The sequence below is a fragment of the Psammomys obesus genome, unplaced genomic scaffold, assembly GCF_907164565.1.
Source record: "Psammomys obesus unplaced genomic scaffold, mPsaObe1.curated_primary_1811, whole genome shotgun sequence".
NCBI lineage: Eukaryota > Metazoa > Chordata > Mammalia > Rodentia > Muridae > Psammomys > Psammomys obesus.
Window position 1 is genome coordinate 48323276 of NW_026585504.1, and position 23713 is coordinate 48346988.

The following is a 23713-nucleotide window of genomic DNA, read 5'->3' on the forward strand; positions in this document are numbered from 1 at the left end:
AGATCTACAAACAGCCAAAAAGCACACACACACACACAAAAAAAAAAAGGCTCAGCATCATTAGCCAGATATCACCTCACATCCCCCAGGATAACTCAGTTGAAAACACAAAAAATAAATGTCAGATAGGATGTATGAAAAAATGTTGGTTAGGATGTATGGAAGGATGTGACAGCCACTTGGTGATTTCTGAGAAGTTTCACAAGGAGCTGTCATGTAACTGGGCAGTTCCATTTATGGGAGGATAGTCCACAGGACTGAAGTGCTTAGCAAACACCGGTCCCTGGACCAGATCTTTGCAATAGCTGACGGGTAGAGAGCACCCGCCTGCCATCTGAGGAGCAGGGGTGACTGTGCTTCACCCCTAGATGCAGTGTGCGTGAGGTTCTCTTGCGGGGTCCTGGAAGTACCGCCCAGCCTTGTGGGATTGTGCAGCAATGTGACTAGTAACTGCCACTGACTTGTGCGCTTTAAAGTCGTTAACTTTATGTTACGTGACTTGCACCTCAGTAGAATGGATTTCACACGTGCCTCCTTCATACGTACGTGTTCACTTCTAAGTGTAAATTTCTACGGCAGCTATGGTGCAGAGACTGGGCCCTGGGACTTCACTCGTGCTAGGTGGCATTCAGCCGGGAGGTATACTCCTGGCCCCTGATTTTGTAGTCCAAACTGACATGTACTTTAGACCTCCTTGTCTCCGTCCCTTTTTGGGATTAAGGCATGTGCTGTCATGCTCAGGACAGATATGTCTTTTAAATTAAAGAACATTGGTGATTATAATTTGTTTAGTTAGGCAGATCTTTTTATATTTGTAGAATTATGATAGCTTTCTTGATTCATGAAACTTCTAAATACCAAGACTAGTTTGATATTCTTTGAGAAAATAAATTCAAAACAAATTCCATTTGTAATGGAATCAGAAAGGAAAGATGTTTGAAGTTCCCGTTTTCCCTGTGAGTAGACGTGTGGGCAGGTGAGTGCAGGCGGCTTGGAGATCATGAAGATGGATTTGGTGTGCCCCACAGCGCTGGAAAAAAAAAAAAAAAGAAAGGGAACAGTCTGTATGTTAAACTTTTAAAAAGACGGATACCTTATACCGCTGCATTTACAGACCAGAGGCAAACTAACATTCTTAGTGTTTTAAGTCCCTTCATGTCCCCGTGCTTCTGTTTTGTAACCTCTAAACAAAGCACATGAATTCTGTTTCTTTAATACCTAGATTCAGCAAACTTTGATATTTCCTTCTCTTTTTTTTATATATTAAAAGGAGATTTATTAGATAGGATTATACAGTATTGTCTGGTTAGGCCAAGGGCAATTACCTTTACACTGGAGAGGCTGAAAATAAATAACTTCTGATTCACAAAGCTAGATGCCCCTGAACTTCCAGTCTGTCATTGAAAGCAGGAAGGCCAGAAGGCGGGAAGGATTCCTGGGAGACTTGTTTATTTTTTTAATTTTTATTCCATTATTTTTATTAATTACACTTTATTCACTTTGTATCCCAGCTGTGGCCCTCTCCCTCATTCCCTCCCTATCCCAACCTCCCTCCCTCATCTCCTCCCAGACCCTACTCTAAGTCCACTGATAGGGGAAGTCCTCCTCCCCTTCCCTCTGACCCTAGCCTAGCAGGTCTCATCAAAACTGGCTGCATTGTCTTCCTATGTGGCCTAAGGCTGCTCCCCCATCAGAAGAAGGTGCTCAAAGAGTCAGCCACTGAGTTCATGTCAGAGACAGCCCCTGTTCCCCTTACTAGGAAACCCAGTTGGAAACTGAGGTCCAATGGGCTACATCTGGGCAGGGGTTCTAGGTTATCTCCATGCATGTTCCTGGGTTGGAGTATCAGTCTCAGAAAAGACCCTTGGGTCCAGAAATTTGGGTTCTGTTGCTCTCCTTGTGGAGCTCCTGTCCCCTCCAGGTCTTTCTATCTCCCCCTTCTTTCCTAAGATTCCCTGCACTCTGCCCAGAGTTTAACTATGAGTCTTTTGTATCCATCAGAAAGCTGACAAAGCTGACTCATAATGTCAGTGATATTTTCTTCTTAATCATCACATTTAAATCATTAAATTTTATTTTCTACCTTCTGTAATTAATTTAAAATGTATTTTAAGTTTCTAAAATCATTTTACATGTGTGTGTGTGTAGATCTCTTAGCTCCTGTCTGCCAATCAAGACAAGGGCTCTGCTAAATCAGAATAATTCTGTAGTGGAAGTTGCTCTCTGCTACAAGACCTGCCTGACATGCTCATCCTGAGGGTATGCAGGACATGAGTGCCTTTCCTAACTAGTCTCTGGACATTTCCAAGAGCTGGAGAGGAATAGAAAAGAGAAGCGAAAATGTAATGGACATTGTGAAGAAAGTTGTTTACTTTTGATATTTAAGGAGAGCAGCAGAGGCTCATGGGGCAAAGGCTCACAGCTGTTATTATAGAATTTTGGAGGCTGAGGCAGAAGAATTGTGAATTTGAGGCTATATCGTAAGTGACATGAGCTACATACTAAGTTCCAGATGTGGGATAGAGAGTGAGACTTGTTTTTAGTAATAGCAACAAGGAAAAAAGAAAGGAAGGAAAGAAGGAAAAAGAAGATAAAAAAAATTCCAGGGCTCAGGAAACATCACGTAAAAAGGGATAGAAAGAGCCCAAGATTTGAATGGAGCAGGGAGCAGACCTGTGGAATGCTGACTTCTATCTAAAGACAGTGCATGGCCATTATACTCATGAACTCACAGCATCTGTGGTTACCTGTACAAGACTCATACAAGACCAAGCCAAACAAAGTCTAAGCATGGATAGGGGAGAGCTTCCGGGTGGAGGAAGACTGGTTTTTCTTTGGGGTGATAACCATTGGTATATTTCCCATGCTTTAGTGGGGAGCTCTATACACATGCCTATGTTGGGAAGCACTAATTGGACTAAGTACATTCATTCTTAAAAAAAGGAGGCCATGTAGCCCTCCTGTATACAAAAGACAAAAGGTCTGAGAAAGAAATTATACCCTTCACCCTTCACGATAGCCACAAATGACATACAGTACCTTGGTGTAACCCTAACCAAGCAAGCCAAAGACTTGTATGAAAAAAATTTCAAGTCTCTGAAGAAAGAATTAGAAGAAGATATCAGAAGATGGAAAAATCTCCCATGCTCATGGCTTGGCAAGATTAACATGTAAAAATGGGCATCTTACCAAAAGCAATCTACAGATTGAATGCAATTCCCACCAAATTACCAACACAATTCTTTACAGACCTTGAAAAAAAGATTCTCAGCTTCATATGGAGAAACAAAAAACCCAAAATCTCCAAAACAATCCTGTACAACAACAGATTATCTGGAGGTATCTCCATCCCCGATCTCAAGTTGTACTACAGAGCAATAGTAATAAAAACTGCATGGTATTGGCATAAAAATAGAAAGGAGGATCAATAGAACCGCATAGAAGACCCAGAAATAAACCCACACACCTATGAATACTCGATTTTTGACAAAGAAGCCAAAACCATTCAATGGAAAAAAGACAGCATCTTCAACAAATGGTGCTGGTCCAACTGGATGTCCACATGCAGAAAAATGAAAATAGATCCATATTTATCACCCTGCACAAAACTAAAGTCCAAGTGGATCAAAGACCTCAACATAAAACCAGATACTCTAAATCTGTTAGAAGAAAAAGTGGGGAACAGCCTAGAACTCATTGGCACAGGAGACAACTTCCTGAACAGAACACCAACAGCACAGGCTCTAAGAGCAACAATCAATAAATGGGACCTCATGAAACTGAAAAGCTTCTGTAAAGCAAAGGACACTGTCATCAAAACAAAACGCCTGCCTACAGATTGGGAAAGAATCTTCACCAACCCTTTATCTGACAGAGGGCTGATATCCAGTATATATAAAGAACTAAAGAAGCTGAAAAGCAACAAACCAAGTAATCCAATTAAAAAATGGGGAACAGAGCTAAACAGAGAACTCTTTGTAGAGGAATATCAAATGGCAGGAAAAACACTTAAAGAAATGCTCAACGTCATCAGCCATTAGGGAAATGCAAATCAAAACGACCCTGAGATTTCACCTTACACCCATGAGAATGGCCAAGATGAAAAACTCAAGTGACAACACATGCTGGAGAGGTTGTGGAGAAAGGGGAACCCTCCTCCACTGCTGGTGGGAATGTAAACTTGTACAACCACTCTGGAAATCACTGTGGCACCTTCTCAGACAACTAGGAATAGGGCTTCCTCAAGATTCAGCCATACCACTCCTAGGCACATATCCAAAAGAGGCTCAAGTACACAATAAGGACATTTGCTCAACCATGTTTGTAGCAGCTTTATTTGTAATAGCCAGAAGCTAGAAACAGCCCAGATGCCCCTCAACTGAAGAATGGATGCAAAAATTATGGTACATCTACACAATAGAGTATTACTCAGCAATGAAAAATAAGGAAATCATGAAATTTGCAGGTAAATGGTGGGACCTGGAAAGGATGATCCTGAGTGAGTTGTCCCAGAAGCAAAAAGACACACACGGTATATACTCACTCATATATACATACAACATAGGATAAACCCGCTAAAATCTGTACATTTAAACAAACTAAGCAAAAGAGAGGAGCCTAACTAAAATGCTCAGTCCCCATCCTGAAAGGCAAAGAGGATGAACATCAGAAGAAGAAGAAAACAGGAAACAACCTAGGAACCTGCTACAGAAGGCCTCTGAAAGCCAGAAGAAGAAAACAGGAAACAACCTAGGAACCTGCCACAGAGGGCCTCTGAAAGCCTCTGCCCTGCAGACTATCAAAGCAGATGCTGAGCCTGATGGCCAACTGTTGGGCAGAGTAAATGGAATTTTATGTAAGAAGTGGGAAATAGCAAGATCTGGAGAGGACAGGAACTCCACAAGGAGAGCAACAGAACAAGAAAATTTGAACACAGGTGTCTTCCCAGAAACTCATACTTCAACCAAGTACCAGGCATGGAGATAACCTAGAACCCCTGCACAGATGTAGCCCATGGCAGTTCAGTGTCCAAGTGGGTTATATAGTAATGGGAGGAGGGACTGTCTCTGACACAATCTGATTGGCCTGCTCTTTGATCACCTCCCCCTGAGGGGGGAGCAGCCTTACCAGGCCACAAAAGATGACAATGCAGCCACTCCTGATATGATAAGATAGACTAAGATCAGAAGGAAGGAGAGGAGGACCTCCCCTATCAGTGGACTTGGGGAGGGGCGTGAAGAAGGGGAAGGGAGGGTGGGACCTGGAGGGGAGGAGGAAGGGGCTTATGGGGAGATACAAAGTGAATAAAGTGTAATTAATAAAATAAAATTAAATTAAAAAATAAAAAAGGAAATAGAATTATTATGTTAAGATAATAAATATTCAGAACCATGAAAAAAAAAAAAAAAAAAGGAGACCATGAAGTTGGGAGGGGTTAGGGCCATTGAAGGCAGGGAGTGGAGGTGGATACGATTAAAATATATTGCATCTATGTTTGAAATTCTCAGTTATATATGCGTGTATATGTGTGTGCTTGTGTGTGCATGTGAGTGCATATGCTTGTATGTATTCTTCTGTGTGTGTGCGCGCATGTGTGTTTACTGTTTGGTTTGGCTTTCCTGCACACAGAACAGCAACAGTCTCCTAAGTGAGGGAAGAGCTCACAAACACAGAACATAAAGTTCATAGTCATAGCCTCAGCACTCCTGAAATGCCTGACTGCCTTTCTAATTGGTCTAGGGGATGGGAATATCCTTGAGGGACTCAAGTCATAGAAGAGCTGTGCTCTGTAATGGTAGTAGCCAACAGGACACACTCCCAGGATGAGAGAGAGAGGCCAGGCACAGCGTTTCTTCCCACTTAGTCTTTGGTTGATGTTCAAGAAACTTAACTGTTTCCAAGGAGCTACTTCAGGATCTGAGAGTTCTTTCAGAATTAAATATTTCCCCAAAGTTTGGCTAATGAGTCTGGGCAGAGATCAAGGGTCTTATGGAAAAGTAGGGGGATAGAAGGACCCGGAGGGGACAGGCGTTCCACAAGGAGACCAACAAAGTCAACAAATATGGGCCCAGGGGTGCCTGCAGAGACTGATGTATTAACCAAGGACTGTGCATGGAGGTAACCTAGAACCCCTGCACAGATGTCGCCCATGGGCAGGTCAGTAATATTCATGTGGGTTCCCTAGTAAGGGGAACAGGGGCTGTCTCTGACATGAACTCAGTTGCCTGCTTTTTGAACACTTCCCTCTGGTGGGGGGGCCTTGCCAGGCCACAGAGGAAGAGGATGCAAGCAGTACTGATGAGACTTGATAGGCTAGAGTCAAATGGTAGGGGAGGAAGACTTCCTCTTTCTGTGGTCTAAGGAAGGGGGATGGGGGAAAAAGGGCGAGAGAGGGTTGGACCAGGAGGAGACTAGGGAGGGATATAAAGTGAATAAATTATAAAAAATAAGAAAAAAATTTTAAAAAGAATTAAATCTTGTCAAAAGATTAGAATATTTGCAAAACACATTCAGAATGTTTATGCTAATATTTCATAAACAGATTTCAGAATCCCCAAATCACGGAAAAGACAGGCAACCAGGATTCTCTGTGATCTGCCACCTAACAGAGACTAGAATTTCTGTTTCTGTTCTCAGCACTCACTGGGCAGCCATTAACACCTTTGTCAAACATCAGCAGGGGCCAGATTTGAACCAGAAATACAAAGAGAAGCATAGCTAGAAAACTAGTTAGGAGCAAAAAGCAAGAACAAAGAAACACAACAGCGCAGTAGAACCACTGTAGGAGATTCACTTTGCAAACCCCAAAGGCATCATATGAACAGCACAGGTCTCAAGCAGTGCACGAGGCCAGCAAAGATGGTGGTAAGTCAGTTTTAGTTGGCTAAGGCAGGTAAGGGCAAGAGTGAAAAAAGTCTTTCCTTCCCTCCTTTTCTTTTCTCTTTTACTCCCTGAGTATATACATGGTGTGTGTGTGTGTGTGTGTGTGTGTGTGTGTGTGTGTGTGTGTGCGCGCGCGCGCATGTGTTAGCAAGTGAAGTGTATGCGCGGGTGCGTGTGTGTACACGTATGTGTGGAGGCCAGAGGTTGACATCACTTATCTTCCTGGATCCCTTTCCACCTTATGTATTGAGGCAGGGCCTCTCATCAGAACTTGCCCGTTAAGCTAGTCTGACTAGCCAGTTTACTCCGGGGATCCTTTATTTATCATAGGTGCTATGATCATAGGGGGGCTGCTACTTGTCCTGTGATCATAGGTGGCCTGCTCCACCCTCTTGGCATTTACACTGGTGCTGGGGTGCCAAGCTGCTATTTACACTTTTTTGGCAAGTGCTTCTGAACCATCTCCCCAGCTCCCTCTTCCACCCGCTTTTCCCCTTCCCTTCCCTCCCTTCTCTTCCCCTACCCTCCTGTTCTCTTCCCTTCCATTCGCATCTTCTCTATCTTCCCTGCTTTCTTTCTTTTTATTTATTCTTTATAATACGTATATTTCTAGAAAATAAGGGTTATACACATGCTCGTATCTGTGCTCTGGGGGCCAAAACTGAATAGGGTAACGTTATTTTTGCTAAGGTTTTCTGTCCTTCTGACATAACATGTAGCTGAGATGAAAGTGAGGAAGGCCAGTTCTACGGAGCTTCTGTGTACATAGATGACACGTGACAAACCTCCTGCTGAACCAGCAAGCCCTGGGGACAGAGTGGCCCAGCACCTGGTTGCTGTGACTTGTAACTGAGCTTTGGGGGCTGCGCTTTGACTACACACTGGAAATCCCAGGGAACTCAAAAAACAATAAGTGTCGGGCTCAGCTCTGAAGAGTCAGATTTAACTTTTTGGAGGTGAAGCCTGGGCATTTGTGGATTTCATCAGCTCCCCAGGTGAGCCTACTGCAGCATGTTGAGGACAATATCTGCCAGCCTGAGTTTAAAGAGGCCAGCCAGCCAGCTAAAGCCTGTCCACCTACGCTTCTGAGTTACCGTGGCTGCTCTTGACCCCACTTCAACAGGTATGAAACCTGCTGGAGAAACAGGAAGGCACTTAAAGGGAAGTACACCAGAGCAGTGGACAGGCTAATCCCAGGGGCTGGAGGAAGGAGGTAGCTCCCCTTGGATTTGTCTGTTGTGTCTATGTTGCTACCTGTTCAATAATGCTGTGGTAGTATTCCACATACATTTATTTTTTATTTTTATTTTTCTGAGACAGGGTTTCTTTGTGTGTAGCTCCATGTACATTTCTATTAGACTGTGAGATGCTGACGACTGAGTGGATGATTGGCATGTAGCAGCTGGTAGACCTTGCTTGCTGAATGAATTAAAAACAAAAGGAATCACATATCTTTCATAATGGGGTCTTTTAGCAATGCCTATTCCTCCTCACCGTCCTAAATTCTGATCCTCTGGAATCAGAATTCCAGAGGAATCTTTCTAATGGTGCCTCCGTCTTCTTTCTAATGTATTACTACATAGCAAGAAGAGGTATTCATTGCTAGTGACTATGATAAATTCAGTTGCCTCCAGCCAATCTGGAAGGGACATGTTAGTCAGGGCTATGCCTTTCCTTGTGCCCCAGCTGACTTTCAATGGGAACTCCAGACAGTCTGCTCATTTCAAATGATATATTTGCGTGTACAGGAAGGACCTGGCACTACTCCTTGTAGTACAAATCTTGTTGCCATCTCAGAATATTTGTAAGGTCCGTCTTTCCCATCAAAAGTGTGTGTTCTAACGTTCAGCAGTATGGCATTTTCTGTGCATTGCTGAGATTTTTGTTTTGTTTGCTGAGACTGCTTTTATCCTCACATTGTTTTGGTGGCAACTCGGTTGCACGGTTGAAAATCTCATGTAACAGTGGTGTCAGGACAGCGGCACCTGGCATGAAGCTCATAAGCAGAGGACACTCACTGGCAGATGGGAGGACTCAAGGAAGTGCTGTTGGGAGTGCTCCAGGTGGTTCTTATGTGTTGATGTCTTGATACGTTTGACACAACCTCAAACTTACTGGCTGAATAATGAGTTGCTATGTGTATGCTGGGTGCTGCCTGAGTGCCAAGCCCTACACTGAAGGATAAGCAAGAGATGGAATACATCCTGCCCTACTCGAGCTTTCTTGTTGGCAACAATGTATGAAGAACAGCCAGCCTGAGGGGTTGAAGCTCAGTGATACATTTGTATCCAAGGCTTGTAGCCCAAAGACTGAGGACAAGGACATGAGTTGTGACCATCAACACTCTCTACTTGACAGGCTCTAGAATCACCTAAGAGATTAACCTCTGGGCATCTCTGTGGCGGACCTTCTAGACTAGGTTAACTGAGGTGGGAAGACTTGCATGTACAGGCAGCACTTGCCACGAGTTGGGCCTCTGGACTGTACCAGTATTCTTCAGTCTCTGCTTCCTGACTTTGGGATGTGCCCTGCCACCTCACACTTCTGCCATCCGTGACTGCTGCGCCATGACAGGTTGCTCCTTCAAACTGTGAGCCAAAGTAAACCCTTCCTTTTTTAAGTTGCTTCACTCAGGTAATTCGTGATAGCAGTGAGTTAAGTAACTAATGCACTTGTTAATCAAGAAAAATGGCTAGTTTTGAAGGGTGAATTGTGCCATTTGCAAGAAAGCAAGATGATCCCCCTGAAGAATAGGGACCCAGCTCATGGAAGAACCCATTGAGTGGGTTGCTTTCCTCAGCATCTGCACAGCAGAGAAAGAAAAGTATTTGCTTGTGTCTGGGGTTTGAACGGAGAATATGATTAGGGGCTTAGGGATATGAAATGCTGCTGCTGTTTAGAAAGGAATGTGAAATGACTCTGGAAGGGTGGAAGTCGCCGAAGAGCACAGCTTCTGTGTAGTTAGCTGCAAGGAGGAATAAAAAGCTCTGGGCTCCCACCCAGCAATGCACAGCCCAAGCTAACTGCATCCTGAAGCTCATGGGAGGTAAACATTTTTCTCCAGGTCCAGGACTTAATGCCCTAGAACTGAGATGCAGTTTAGAGTCTAGTATGAGGAAATTGAATCCGAGCACTCTCTAACCCTTTCACCTCCTTTATAACCTTCTAAATTTAGTCTGAAGGTGAGCACAGGGCTCAGTCTGCCCCTCAGCTCCTGAGTTGTTTGCTGTTGATGCCCCTGTTCAAAAGGAAGTCGAGAGGCAGTGACAAATGCCACCAGCCGGCAGAGGTGTGGGGGAGGGAATGATTTATAGAAGGGAAGAAAATTTCTTCTTGTGCTATTGTACTCTCACAATTCTGTTCCACATAGAAAACCTTAAGTAAGGGAGAAGCACTGTGGGAAATTATTAGCATTAGTTTGAACATTTTAATAGACTTTTATGTTTGACATTATAATATAATTATAGCATTTCTCCCTTCCCTTTCCTCACTCCCAACCCTCCCATATACCCTTCTGCTCTCTCTATCAAATTTACGGCTTTTCTCTTCATTGCTATTCCATGTACATTTATGTGTATATATGTACACATAGCCTGCTCCATCTGTAAAATGTTACATGCATGTGTGTTTTCAGGGCTGACCGTTTGGCACTGGACACTGATTGGTGTTCTCTTCCCTGGGGAGGGCCACCTCTCCTGCGCCTTCTTTTCTCAGCTGCTCAGCTGCCTATAGTTTTTTGTGTAGGGTTGAGGAGCAGGCTTTTGCCGTCCACTATGGCATGGCCATTGGTATCATCCTTGTTCACCTCACATTTAAGCAGCCATGTTGCTGAGGATACAGGTATAGCTTAGATTTGGATTTTTATTGGTAGGAAAGTAATTTACAAGGGAATCTGATGAATGAGAGGGACAAGCCAAGACATGGTGCTCAGACCAACATGCAGCTAAGATTATTTTGTGTGAGTCTCAGGCTGTAATAGGTCCTAGGGAAGAGGAAACTTCACAAGTGTCTTGAGAGGACATCTGAGTGTGCTTAAGGTGGCAGTCTTCACTGGTAATATACATTTGGGTGCATTCTCTGTAGGATACCATGGAGTGTTTAAATGGGATCCTGGCCTCTGTTGGAACTCACTGGTAGAGCTCACTAGGATTCAGGAAGCTCCAGTTTTGATACTTGGCACTGCCAAACAAACAATATCTTTTTTTTTTTTTTCTTTTAAAGGAGGAACTTAGGAGAGTCTCTGCTCTGAAGAGTTTGGGAGGGGTGAGAACTAAAGCTGGAGAAATCAGATAGACTTATAAGAGGAGGCTGGTGGCAAGGCTGTGGTTGTGACACGAGCAAAGAAAGATGGGATCCTTCCTTGTGGGTGAGCCCTGAGGAACAATCCCACAAAGGAGCTTTGATTTTGGGGAGCAAGGGTTAGGTTGCCATACCCACAGAGACATGAATTTTGGCTCTATCTTGCCTTAGCAGTTGGGGAAATTATTTAACTGTTCTAAATAATTATTTATTATTTAGAATAAAATAAAAATGATTTAGTTTATTTATATTTTTTTAATTGTCTTTTTTTAAAATTAAGGCCAATTAATACATCCTTCAAGGATTTTTTGTATTACATTTTTACTTTATATTCTTAGAATTTTTTCTTTAAAGATATCCATCTATCCATTCTTTTATAGGTAGAGTGTTATGCAGCTCAGGCTGGCCTTAAACTCACCGTCTATCTGATCCTTCTACCTCCACCTCCCTAGTGCTAGGATGACAGGTGTGTGTCAGCACACATTTCATATTATGGAAAGTTTTAGACCTTTAAAAAAAAAAAGGAATTGAATGTATAATGCGTCCCCATGTTGTTGTAACCCACCTACCATCTTACAATTTTACTCTCCCCCTATTTTGCCTATCACTCCTGTTGTGTATTTTTGTGAAGTGAATCTCAGGCACTGTGTCACTGAATCTCTGAATGGTTTAGTCTGAATTCTTAAACAGGTTACTTTTATTTTTTTTATTTTTAAAGCAAACTCTCTCTCTCTCCATCTATCTATCTAGTATTCTGCCTGCAGGCCAGAAGAAGGCACCAGATCTCATTATAGATGGTTATGAGCCACCATGTGGTTGCTGGGAATTGAACTCAGGACCTTTGGAAGAACAGCCAGTGCTCTTAACCTCTGAGTCATCTCTGCAGCCAAACAGGTCACTTTTAAAACCGTTGTCACAATTCCATCATTACACAAAAAAAGTTTGCTCAACTGTTCTATGACATCAATGACAACTACCTAGTCAGTTCAAAGTTCCTCAACATGAAGACATGCTTAAATGCCCAAGATTTTGCTAATTGGATTCCCATTCTGCATCTTTATCTGTCTGCTGTATGCCCTATTAGTTGATAATAAAATCTATGACTTTTACCATGAGCATAATGCCCACCGCTCTCTTTTCCTCTGCTATGTGAGCAGCCTTTGATGATCGATTGCTGACTTAAGAATTGCCCAGAGGGATGCTATAATTCAATCATTCATTCTTCATTTATTAGTTTGGTTATCTCTTTTTCTTGTCACAATAAATGCCTCCTCATTTACTACTGTGAAAGAGAAAGAGAAAAAAGGGTAAATTCTCATTTATTTACTTGTTTTCAAAAATATTTTCAGGAGTGATGGTGGCACATATTTGTAATCCCGAAACTTGGGAGGTAGTGGCAGGAAGATTAGGAAGTTCACACTCAAAAATCAGCCTGGGCTCCCTTTTGGGGGTCCGAGCAAAGGACACAGCTGGCAGAGAAATTATCCCCATGAGGTCAGGAAGGACCCTGCTTTATCATGACTGAGTTAGCTGGTGTTCGTTCAGTTTTCTAAAGTCTGACCCCAACAGTTTATTTTTCTTTTATTATTATTATTATCATTAGTAATTACAATTTATTCAGTTTGTATCCCGGCTGTTGCCCCCTCCATCATCCCCTTGTAATCCCACCCTCCCTCTCTCTTCTCCCCCTATGCCCCTTCCCTAGTCCACTGATAGGGGAGGTCGTCCTCCCCTTCTGTTTGACCCTAGCCTATCAGGTCTCATCAGGACTGGCTGCATTGTATTCCTCTGTGGCCTGGCAAGGCTGCACACACCAGGGGACCAACAGTTTATTTTTGACATGTAAGCACAGAACAACCTTGAAGAAAGGTTTTCTCGTGACAATTAGTACAATGAAGCTTAAGGTGTGGCTACATAGAAACCCCTTTGCAAAGCACGCATGACATCTTCCACAGGAATGGGTTCTATTGACAGAGAAACACTATTCAGGAATGGGCAGGGGTTCCTGTGAAGCCTGGCTCTACTCCAGCCTCTTTCAGCCATCCATGTGGATACACAGGTGTCAGTCCCTTCTGCTGAAGAGAGAAGCCTGCAAGTTTAAAGTTCCTGGTATCTCTAGTGCTATTTTGTATCCATGCATAAAGACCTGGAGATAAAGACCCACTAGATTCCCTGATATCTGTCTGGGGGAAAAACTATAAAACACAAATCAGAAACAAACAAAAGCAATTATTTGAAATACACATTCTCTGACAGTGCCCAGGAAATATGTTTCATAGGTTTAAATATGTTTAGGCTGTCTGTATCTATTGTAGCCATTTTTCTTGTTTCTGTTGAAGTTGCCCAATTTTGGGTTATTGGGGGCTTCTTTTTTATTAAATTTTTATTTTTTATATTGATTACAGTTTATTCACTTTGTATCCCAGCTGTAGTCCCCTCCCAATCCCATCCTCCCTCCTTCATCTCTTCCTATGCCCCTCTCCAAGTCTGAGGTTAGGGGAGGTCCTCCTCCCCTTCCATCAGGTCTCATCAGAACTGGCTGCATTGTCCTCCTCTGTGGTCTTGTAAGACTGCTCCCCTATCTGGGGGAGGCAGTCAAAGAGCCAGCCACTGAGTTCATGTTAGAGACAGTCCCTATTCCTCTTACTAGGATACCCACTTGGATACTGAGCTGCCCTGAGCTACATCTGAGCAGGGGTTCTAGGTTATAGTCATGAATGGTCTTTGTTTGGAGTATCAGTCTCAGCAAAGACCCCCGTGCCCAGATATTTTGGTTCTGTTGCTATCCTTGTGGAGCTTCTGTCCTCTCCAGGTCTTACTATCTCCCCCTTCTTTCCTAAGATTCCCTGCACTCTGCCCAAAGTTTGTTTATGAGTCTCAGTATCTGCTTTGATACAATGCTAAGTAGAGTCTTTCAGAGGCCCTCCATCATAGGCTCCTTTCCTGTTTCCTGTTTTCTCCTTCTTCCAATTTCCATCCTGTTTGCCTTTCTGAGTGGGGATTTATCACTTACCCAGGGTTCTCCTTCTAGCTCACCTTCTTTAGGTGTACAGATTTATGTAGGTTTATTCTGTATTACATGTATAGTATCCACTTATAAGTAAGTATATACCGTGTGTGTCTTTCTGCTTCTAGGATACCTCACTCAAGATGATCTTTTCTAGTTCCCACCATTTGCCTGCAAATTTCAAAATTTCCTTGTTTTTAATTGTCGAGAAGTATTCCATTGTGTAAATGTACCACAATTTCTGTATCCATTCCTCTGTTGAGGGACATCTGGGTTGTTACCAGGTTCTGGCTATTATGAATAAAGCTGCTATGAACACGGTTGAACAAATGTCCTTGTTGTGTACTTGAGCATCTTTTGGATATATGCCTAGGAATGGTATAGCTGGATCTTGAGGAAGCCCTATTCCTAATTGTCTGAGAAGGCACCAGATTGATTTCCAAAGTGGTTGTACAATTTTACATTCCCACCAATGGAGGAGAGTACCCCTTTCTCCACATCCTTTCCAGCATGTATTGTCATTTGAGTATTTCATCTTAGCCATTCTGATGGGTGTAAGGTGAAATCTCAGGGTTGTTTTAATTTCCATCTCCCTGATGACTAAGGATGTTGAGCATTTTTTAAGTGTTTCTCTGCAATTCTATATTCCTCTACAGAGAATTTTCTGTTAACTCTGTACCCCATTTTATTAATTGGATTACTTGATTTTAACTTCTTGAGTTCTTTATATATTCTGGATATTAGCTCTCTGTCAAATATAGGGTTGGTGAAGATCCTTTCCCAGTCTGTAGGCTGTCATTTTGTTCTGACGACAATGTCCTTTGCTTTACAGAAGCTTTTCAGTTTCATGAGGTCCCTTTTTTTTAATTTTATTTTTTCTTATCAGTTACATTTTATTAACTCTGTATCCCAGCCGTGTCCTGATCCCTCATTCCCTCCCAGTCCCTCCCTCCCTCCCTCCTCTCCACCGTGCCCCTTGCCAAGTCCACTGATAGGGGGGACCTCCTCCCCATTCATCTGATCCTGTTTTATCAGGTATCTTCAGGACTGGCTACAAAGCTCTCCTCTGTGGCCTAATAGGACTGCTCCTCCCTTGGGGGGTGGGGAGGCCAAAGAGCCAGTCATTGAGTTCCTGTTAGAAATAGTCCTTGTTCCCCTCACTATGGGAAACCAATTGGTTACTGAGCTACCACAGGCTACATCTGAGCAGAGGTTCTAGGTTATATCCATACATAGTCCTTAGTTGAATGTCAGTCTCAGAAAAGACCCTGTGCCCAGATATTTTTGGTCCTTGTGGAGCTCCTATCCTTTCCCCATCAGACTAACTCCCCTTCTTTCTTATGATTCCCTGTACTCTGCCAAAGGTTTGGTCATGAGTCTTTGCTTTGAAAACACTGCTAGTTAGTCTTTCAAATGCGCTCAGTAGACTCCTGTCATACGTTCAATGCACATCCCATCTGTCTTTCTAAACGAGGATTGATCATTTTACCCCATATCCACTCTCTTGATTATCTTTTTTAGGTGTACAGATTTCATTATGTTTATCACATCTTATAGGTCTATATAAGTGAGTATGTGCCGTGTCTGTGTTTCTCTTTCTGGGATATTTCACTCAGGATGATCTTTTCTAGATCCCACCATTTGCCTGCAGATTTCATGATTTCCTCCTTTTTGATTGCTGAGTAGTATTCCATTGTGTAAAAATACCACAATTTCTGTACCCATTCCTCCATTGATGGACATCTGGGTTGTTTCCAGGTTCTGGCTATTACAAATAAAGCTGCTATAAACATGGTTGAGCAAATATCCCTTTTGTGTACTTGAGTAAACTTTGGGTATATACCTAGCAGTGGTATAGCTGGGTCTTGAGGAAGCACTATTCCTAATTGTCTTAGAGAGCGCCAGATAGATTTCCAGAGTGGTTGTACCAGTTTACATTCCCACCAGCAGTGGAGGAGGGTTCCCCTTTTTCCACAACCTCTTCAGCATGTGTTATCCCTTGAGTTTTTCATCTTGGCCATTCTGATGGGTGTAAGGTGATATCTCAGGGTCGTTTGGATTTGCATTTCCCTGATGGCTAATGAGGATGAGCATTTCTTTAAGTGTTTCTCTGCCATTCGATATTCCTCTGTCGAGAATTCTCTGTTTAGCTCTGTTCCCCATTTTTTAATTGGACTACTTGGTTTGCTGCTTTTCAGCTTCTTTAGTTCTTTGCATATACTCGATATTAGTCCTCTGTCAGATAAAGGGTTGGTGAAGATTCTTTCCCAATCTGTAGGCAGGCGTTTTGTTTTGATGACAGTGTCCTTTGCTTTACAGAAGCTTTTCAGTTTCATGAGGTCCCATTTATTGATTGTTGCTCTTAGAGCCTGTGCTGTTGGTGTTCTGTTCAGGAAGTTGTCTCCTGTGCCAATGAGTTCTAGGCTGTTCCCCACTTTTTCTTCTAACAGATTTAGAGTATCTGGTTTTATGTTGAGGTCTTTGATCCACTTGGACTTTAGTTTTGTGCAGGGTGATAAATATGGATCTATTTTCATTTTTCTGCATGTGGACATCCAGTTGGACCAGCACCATTTGTTGAAGATGCTGTCTTTTTTCCATTGAATGGTTTTGGCGTCTTTGTCAAAAATCGAGTATTCATAGGTGTGTGGGTTTATTTCTGGGTCTTCTATGCGGTTCCATTGATCCTCCTTTCTTTTTTTATGCCAATACCATGCAGTTTTTATTACTTTTGCTCTGTAGTACAACTTGAGATCGGGGATGGAGATACCTCCAGATGATCTGTTGTTGTACAGGATTGTTTTGGAGATTCTGGGTTTTTTGTTTCTCCATATGAAGCTGAGAATCTTTTTTTCAAGGTCTGTAAAGAATTGAGTTGGTATTTTGATGGGAATTGCATTGAATCTGTAGATTGCTTTTGGCAGGATGGCCATTTTCACAATGTTAATCCTACCAATCCATGAGCACGGGAGATCTTTCCATCTTCTGAGTTCTTCTTCAATTTCTTTCTTCAGAGACTTGAAGTTTTTCTCAAACAAGTCTTTCACTTGCTTGGTTAGTGTCACCCCAAGGTACTTTATGTTATTAGTGGCTATTGTGAAGGGTGTTGTTTCCCTAATTTCTTTCTCGGCCCTTTTGTCTTTGGTATACAGGAAGGCTTCTGATTTTTTTGAGTTGATTTTGTATCCTGCCACTTTGGCGAAGGTGTTTATCAGCTGGAGGAGTTCTCTGGTTGAATTTTTGGGGTCGCTCATATATACTATCATATCATCTGCGAATAGTGACACTTTGACCTCTTCCTTTCTGATTTGTATCCCCTTGATCTCCCTTAGTTGTCTTATTGCTCTGGCTAGGACTTCAAGTACTATGTTGAAGAGGTATGGAGAGAGTGGGCAGCCTTGTCTTGTCCCTGATTTCAGTGGGATTGATTTAAGTTTCTCTCCATTGAGTTTGATGTTGGCTATAGGCTTGCTGTATATTGTCTTTACTATGTTTAGATATGTGCCTTGTATTCCTGATCTCTCCAAGACTTTAAACATGAATGGGTGTTGGACTTTGTCAAATGCTTTTTCAGCATCTAAGGAGATGATCATGTGGTTTTTCTCCTTCAGTTTGTTTATGTGGTGGATTACATTGATGGATTTCCATATGTTGAACCACCCTTGCATGCCTGGGATGAAGCCTACTTGGTCGTGGTGGATGATATCTTTGATGTGTTCTTGGATTCGGTTTGCAAGTATTTTATTGAGTATTTTTGCATCAATGTTCATAAGAGAGATAGGTCTGAAGTTTTCTTTTTTTGTTGGGTCTTTGTGTGGTTTAGGTATCAGGGTGACTGTTGCTTCATAGAATGAGTTTGGTAATGTACCTTCTGTTTCTATTTTGTGGAATAGTTTGAGGAAAATTGGTATGAGCACTTCTTTGAAGGTCTGGTAGAATTCCGTGCTGAAACCATCTGGCCCAGGGCTTTTTTTTGGAGGGGACACTGTGAATGACTGCTTCAATTTCCTTGGGGGATATAGGGCTGTTCAGTCTTTCTACCTGATCTTGACTTAATGTTGGAAGATGGAATCTATCAAGAAAATTGTCCATTTCATTTAGGTTTTCAAATTTTGTGGCATATAGGCTTTTGTAGTATGACCTAATGATTGTTTGAATTTCCTCAGTGTCTGTAGTTATGTCACCCTTTTCATCTCTGATTTTGTTGATTTGGATAGATTCTCTCTGCTTTTTAGTTAGTTTGGCTAAGGGTTTGTCTATCTTGTTGATTTTCTCAAAGAACCAGCTTTTTGTTTCATTGATTCTTTGAATAGTTTTATTTGTTTCTAATTGATTGATTTCAGCCCTGAGTTTGATTATTTCCAGCCTTCTGCTCCTCTTGAGTGTATCTGCTTCTTTTTTTTTTTTCTAGGGTTTTCAGTTGGGCCATTAAGTTGTTTGTATGTGATGTTACGAATTTCTTCTTGCAGGCAGTTAGTGCTATAAATTTTCCCCTGAGCAATGCTTTCAATGTGTCCCATAAGTTTGGGTGTGTTGTGCCTTCATTTTCATTGAATTCTAGAAAGTCTTTAATTTCTTTCTTTATTTCTTCCCTAACCCAGCTCTCATTGAGTAGGGAGTTTTTCAGTTTCCATGTGTGTGTAGGCTTTTTGCTATTTCTGTTGTTTTTGAGGTCCAGCTTTAGTCCATGATGGTCAGATAGAGTACAAGGAATTATTTCAATCTTTTTGTATCTGGTGAGGTTCGCTTTGTGACCAACCATATGGTTTATTTTGGAGAAGGTTCCATGAGGTGCTGAAAGGAAGGTATATTCTTTTGAATTTGGGTGAAAAATTCTGTAGACTTCTATTAGGTCCATTTGATTTAGGGCCTCTTTGTGTCTTTATTTCCCTATTTAGCTTCTGTCTAGATGATCTAGTGAGAGCAGAATGTTGAAGTCTCCCACTATGAAGGTGTTCGGATTAATATGTGATTTAAGATTTAATAATGTTTCATTTACAAATGTAGGTGCTCTTGTATTTGGGGCATAGAGGTTCAGAACTGTCAAGTCCTCCTGGTGTGTTTTTCCTTTGATGAGAATGTAGTGTCCCTCCTCATAGTTTTGATTAATTTTGGTTGAAAGTCTATTCTATTAGATATTAGGATAGATACCCCAGCTTGTTTTCTGGGTCTATTTGCTTGAAAATCTTTTTTTCCAGCCCTTTACTCTGAGGTAGTGTTTATCTTTGTTGCAGGGGGGCGTTTCTTGAATATAGCAGAATGTTGGATCCTGTTTCCGCACCCATTCTGTTAGTCTGTGTCTTTTTATTGGAGAGTTGAGTCCATTGATGTTGATAGATAATAGTGATCAATGAAAGTTCCTTTTATTGTGGACTTGGTGGTGTTACTGTGATTTATTGCTTGTTTTCTTTTATTTTTTTGGTGAGAAATTATCTGTATCCTATGTTTTCTTGGGTGTAGTTGTTTTTGTTGGATTGTAGTTTTCCTTCTAGTATCTTCTGTAGGGCTTGGATGTTGTGTAGATATTGTTTAAATTTAGTTTTATCATGGAATATTTTGCTTTCTTGAAATATGTTAATTGAAAGCTTTGCTGGTTAGAATAGTCTGGGTTGGCATCTATGGTCTCTTGAAGTCTGCATAACATCTGCCCAGGCCCTTCTGGCTTTCATAGTTTCTGTTGAGAAGTTTGGTGTGATTCTGATAGGTCTACCTTTATATGTTACTTGGCCTTTTTCCCTTGCTGCCTTTAATATTTTTTTCTTTGTTCTGCAGATTTGGTGTTTTGACTATGATGTGACATGAGTTTCTTTTCTGGTCTAGTCTATCTGGTGTTTTGTAGGCCTCTTGTCTGTTTATGAACATCTCTCTTTTTTTAAGATTATTTATTATTTATACAGTACTCTGCCTGTATGTATGCATACACACCAATAGAGTACACCAGACCTCATTAAACATGGTTGTGAACCACCATGTGGTTGCTGGGAATTGAACTCAGGACCTTTGGAAGAACAGCCAGTGCTCTTAACCTCTGAGCCATCTCTTCAGCTCCTGAACATCTCTTTCTTTAAGTTGGGAAAATTTTCTTCTATAATTTTCTTAAAAATATTTTTCCAGACCTTGGAGCCGGGAATCTCCTTTTTCATCTATTCTTATTATTCTTAGATTTCGTGTTTTCCTGGTATCCTTGATTTCTTGTTTATTTTGTGTTTGGGACTTTTCTGATTTTACTTTTTCTTTGAGAGAAGTATCAATTTCTACAAGTGTATCTTCAGCACCAGAGATTCTCTCTTCCATCTCTTGTATTCTGTTGGTGATGCTTATCTTTGTGGTTCCTGATCCTTTCTTTAAGTTCTCCAGCTCCAGGGTTTTCTGTTTGTGTTTTTTTTATTGAATCTAATTCTGTTTTCATGCCTTGCACCATTTCCTTTATCTGTTTGAATGTGGATTCCTGTCTATGATGGTCTCTTTTTTTTTTTTTTTCGTTTCCTTTCTATATGCCACTAATTGCGCCTCTACTTGTGTTCCTATTTGTTTGGCTATATTTGCTATATATTTCTTTGAGAGCTTTGTTCATTTCCTCTTTATTTACCTCCATTTGTGTAACTATTTCTTTGAGAGATTTGTTTGTTTCCTCTTTATGTGCCTCTAATAACTGGATAAGCATAGCTTTAAAGTAATTTTCCTGTGTTTCCAATAAATTGAAATATCCATTGATTTGGGGGGTTGCTGGTGGAGCCATGATGACCTCATTTTTGTTGAGTGTGTTCTTATGCTGACCTCTGGCCATCTGCTTATTCATAACCTTCACTGTTTGTTCCTAGAGTTTGTACTTCAGACTGGGTCTGTCGTTCTCTGGTGTCTGGAGCATTCCTGAGGAAGATGAGAGAGGTCCACTGGTTTGAGAGTGTGTGTTGGTGTTTCAGCTATACCTAAGGTGCAGAATCGCAATTTCGGGGGAGGAAGTGTACGTGTGTGTGTGTGTGTGTGTGTGTGTGTGTGTGTGTGTGTGTGTCTTGAAGGAGGGAATGCTAGAGAGTGTAGATGCTTGGAATGTGGGAAGTGCAGACACAGGAGGGGGTGCGGATGCTAGCGCTGTTAGCGGGCCCAGTTTGCGGGTGCAATGTGCCTGCACCGATTTCCTGAATACCTCTGTGGCCTGCAGTCCTGTCATACTGTCGTTCTGGTATTCAGATCTGTCTGGGCTCCAGGAGTTGTTTGCCTGGACTTCACTGGTAGAACCGCAGAGCAGGGCCTTCAATGGTGATTATGCTGTCCCAAGAATCCCTACGTTGCTGCAGAACTTGGGGGCTGGTGTTGCAGTCCACTGGGAGTCCAGCCACCTTGGCAGAACCTGGAGGCCACTGGCACAGATGCCTTCTGGAAGGCCCTGGGGAGCCTAGGGCCTGGTTGGCCTGGTGGAGACACAAGTTCTGCGCTCTGTGCTAGGAGGTGTGGGCAGTACGGACCAGGCACTGTGCTCTGTGACGGTCACTGTGGGCCACCTGTTCTGTGGTGGGCGCTGTGGGCCGCCTCTGCAGCCTCCACCTCTGCCAAGGACGGAGAAGGGAGGGCTGTCATGGGGAAATGCCGGGGATTGAGTATTCTCTGTCTCAAATCTCAAGCAGAGTGTTCTGTGCTAGGAGCAGCCAGAACTGTGAGCTGTACTAGGATTGCGTGCACTGTGAGCAGCCTCCACTGCCTCTGCTGCTGCCTGTGCTGCTTCCGCCACTGTCTCTGCCGTTTAAATGGGAAGTGCCTGGGAACTGAGTCCCCAGAAGTCCAGGGAGAAGTCCCACGGTTGACCTGTATCCTATTGGTGTCAGTTCAGGCTTTGTCCCCTTTCTTCCCAGAAGCCCCGATGTCGTTTTTCTGGATTTAGCTGCCTCTCCACTCACCAATTTTGGAGTTTCAGTTCTTCTGCCCCTCAGATACGGTACACGTTGGTCGCTGCCATCTTGGATTCCCCATTGGGGGCTTCTTTAAATTGATACTTGACTAGTGTTGATGGGAAGTGCTGCAGGACTTCAGATCACAATCTCACTGCTTTCAGCTCATTGCTTTTAATCTGCTCAGTGTCCACTTCTCAATCATGACTGAGCATGGAAATACATATATCAATAATTGCTTAGTACATCTCTTAAGTCCTTCTCTGACATTTATTCATTGTGTGTGTGTGTGTGTGTGTGTATGTGGCCTGGGCTCAAAGTGTCCGGATGCTTGTGTGGAGGTCAGAAGGCAACTTTCAAAGTCACATTTACCCTCCTGTGTACTCTCCTTTCAGTTTGGCTTGCTGAGTTCTTACCAACATGGTGACTTCTTCTTTTTTTTTTTTTTTTTTTTTTTTTGCTTTTCCCACAATGCCTCTGCATCAGTTTTTTCAGATGCTGAAAATTCCAGCTCACAACACAACCAGTACACCTCCTCATTTGCTTTATCTCTACACACATTGGCAACAGCCTTGGCGTAGTAATTGCGGAGTGACTGCCGACAAGGTGATAACTGCAGACAGCTTAATTTTTAATAGTGCTTTTGTCCTGAGGTGACATCTCACTGAAGGCTACTCATTTGAGTTCTCATGGAGTAGTTTCTCTCTGTGTGGTCACTTTTCTGCCTTGGTTCTGTGCTAAGCATCTCACTAATTTGCTGCACACTGCTTTAGAATTGCAAGGACTGCACAATTTTAAAATGTAGGTTTGGTGTAGTCAAGGTATATTTAAAGAAGGGTAGCTTTTATCCCAGCCTCTTTATCCCATGTTCTGTGCTCTTGTCACCTTCCTCCTCAACCAACTTCCTTCCTTCCTTCCTTCCTTCCTTCCTTCCTTCCTTCCTTCCTTTCCTTCCTTCCAGCCTTCCTTCCTTCGTCTCTGTATAAACAATTACGTGTGTGTTGTATTCATACATGTGCAATGTGTATGTGTGTATCTGTGCATGTATATGTGGCAGTCAGAAGTTGATATAAGTTACCTCCTCTATCACACTCCTCCTCCTTATCATCGTCATCATTATTGATAATCTCTTATTGAACCTGGGGCTCTCTATTTGGCTAAACGAGCTGTGCAGAAAGGCCCGGTATCTTCCAGTCTCTACGCATGCTGGAGCTGTAGACATGTGCCACCGTGCCCAGGTTTTCTATGGGTGCTGAGGATTGAAATTCAGCTCCTCACACTGGTATATAGCAGACACTCCGCATTGAGCCATCTCCTTGGCCCCCTGTATAAGTGTATTTTTAAAGATACAAACAAATATTCATTTCCCTGCTTACTCAGATAAAGGTTACATACTATTCATGATTCTTTTTCTGTCTTGCTACCTTAAAATATAGTTAACATACCGTAGGGCTATTTAAAACATGAAGTAAAATACGAACTCACAGTCTCTTACCCATATGTGCTGAATCCCATTTAGAGGTTTATTGTAAGCCTGTAGCAGACTCAGTTACAGAAAAGCTCAAATCTTAATGTATAAAATCATTGCCTTTAACTGTAACTTACGAGCATATTGATATGGCTATATTTGGTTAGAGGC